The following is a 2500-nucleotide window of genomic DNA, read 5'->3' on the forward strand; positions in this document are numbered from 1 at the left end:
CAGAGAGAGCTCTGCAGCATGCAGTAACGTGGTGTATCAGACCCATGGCCGTAGCTAGCTATGAGAACGGGGAGGTCCGGACCTCCCCTAATATTTCAGAGAAAAAAATAAAACAATCTGCATGGAAAAGCATGAAAAACACGGGATCTCTTTTATTTTGAAACGAAAGGCAGGTCAGGCAGGAAGTCATCTGACGCCGCGTCCGCGGTAACTTGATTCTGAGAGAGCAGCAGCATGGTGGTGAGTGATGACTCTCTGTCTGCCTGGCGAGATAATTGAAGGTGAGCGAGCTGCGAGACAGTGACCGAGTGAACGACAGACAGTGAGTGACACTGACAGATTTTTTAGCAACAACCAAGAAAGTAAGTGTCTAGTCTGTCTCTTAAGTAATGTTACCTGTGTGACACGTTGGGATGCTACTGGCTAATCATGCATGATGCCAATTGCCAAGCTCCCGAAGTCAGGTATGCAGGTGGCTATATGCATGGTTTCAGTTTCATGACCCAATAAGTAACAAAAAGAGGTGGTGTAAAGTTAAAAACAACATAATATATTTTATTTTATTTTTCAATCGTTCCTATCAGGAATAAATAAATGTCCCTCTGTATGTTTTTTTTTATTATCGATGATGACTTTGTGTGTTGTGTACGGCTTGGGTTGTGTACCTGTGTTTGTAGGTGTCATTTTGATATGAATTTGGCTAAAACAGTTTGTGTTTGTTAGTTACAATTATGTTGACAGGAGAGCTGAGCAGGTGGTGACATGAAAGAGAATATACTGAATAATGACATCACAACAGTATAATCCTAATGTTGATTTAAAATGATATATTACTCTAAATATGGCTAAAAAAGGGGGAAAAAAACCCTCAAATTTTTTCCGGCGGCGCCCTGACGGGCGCCACCGAATCCGCCTCCCCTTGCTGGACCTCCCCTATTTCGGAACCCTGGCTACGGCCCTGATCAGACCCAGAGAGAGCTCTGCAGCATGCAGTAATGTAGTGTATCAGCGTAAGAACTCTCATGGGTCTGGCGTTGAGACTAGTGTAGCGGTGTCTGAAAGCCAGCCTGCCCGGGCCTGCAGCTAACCTCCCCCGGCTGGGAAAACCCACAGGGCTCGGTGCAGGCAGAGAGAAAATTCATCATAATACATCTGTGAGCTTGATACCAGTGACTGGTTGATTATTTTGCCAGCTGCTGAGATTTCTGCCTTTCAAAAATCACTTTCCGAGCCGATCTGTTTAAGAACAAAAACTACCACCGACAAACTGAATGTTCTGAGATGTCCTCCTATCTGGTTCTGAGAGCTGAAGAAGTGGAGCCTCTGATCTGGACAACCTGATCTCACACAAACACCTGAAACGAACACCAAATCACATGTTGGAGGCAGGCGAAGTGTTAAAACCGTAACTCGGGTTGAAAAGATATATATATAATATATATATAATATATAATATAGTCCTTCAGAGGCATCGCGATCCGACCTTGCGTTTCCCAGAAAATGTCAACTTTTGGATAGTTTGAGGTCAGCACCAATTTTTGTCCAATCAGAGAAAAGTTGACATTTTCTGGGAAACGGAGGGTCAGATCGCGATGCCTAAAGGGCTATATGTATTTTTGGAGATATACGTCCACCCTGCCTGCAGGACAACAGGAGAGGACAGCGGGGGGGGTTGGGTGTTTCAAGTCACTGACCAAACACTATTTCAGTGATTGCTGTCAGAGTATAGAGCCATTTAACACTTATTTTAACATAAAAACATCGCTGAATGTACCTTTAAGGAGAAGACTTAAGGGTGTTTCGTGGGTTTTTGTTATTTTATGGAAACCTTAACTCAGACTTTAAGGAAAATCTTAACTCAAGGTGTTGTGTGCAACCGGCCCCTCAGGTCCCCAGTGACTTCAGTTGTTTTGAAGAAGGCTGCTACCCAGTTTTGCTGACAACCTCCCTGTGTTATATATATATATATATATATATATATATATATATATACATATATATATACATATATATATACATATATATATATATATATATATATATATATATACTAACACTAACACATTTCCCCTGTTTTTCATTTGTGTGAGTATAGATGATGACAGAATTGTCAATTTTGGGTGAACTATAACTGAATCTAAAGTGAACCTTTAGCCTTTAGCTGAAAATGTCCAATTCATGTTTTGTCACAGTTCCTGGTTCAATGTCATATTTGCGAGTTTGTGCTCATTTCAGAACTTTGTGTGAGATGGTGCTGATCCGGACTCAGGCTCTGGCTCTACGTACCCCCCCGCCTGGAGCAGAGCCGCCTCCCTCAGAGTCTCCTCTGAGTACAGACCAATGGGAGAGTTGTACTGCCGGCTCTTCCCGGGAGAGCCCACCTCGGCCTCCGGGGGAGCCGAGGAGGCGCCGTGGGCCGACAGGCGGCCGTTCAGCTGGGCACACTCTCCCTTCAGACGGAGGAGTGAGGGGCAAGGGAGGAGACAGGGAGGGGGGGGGG

At 44.2% G+C, this 2500-nt stretch overlaps 1 protein-coding gene across 1 annotated transcript in view; it reads right to left on the reverse strand.

Annotated features, from left to right (window-relative positions):
• The window catches only part of LOC310788793 (LIM domain-binding protein 3-like), an 84776-nt gene that overhangs the window by 42182 nt on the left and 40094 nt on the right, over positions 1-2500 (reverse strand). The gene's annotated exons all lie outside the window — the stretch shown is intronic.

Source organism: Poromitra crassiceps (genome assembly GCF_964638095.1).
Source record: "Poromitra crassiceps genome assembly, chromosome: 14".
NCBI lineage: Eukaryota > Metazoa > Chordata > Actinopteri > Beryciformes > Melamphaidae > Poromitra > Poromitra crassiceps.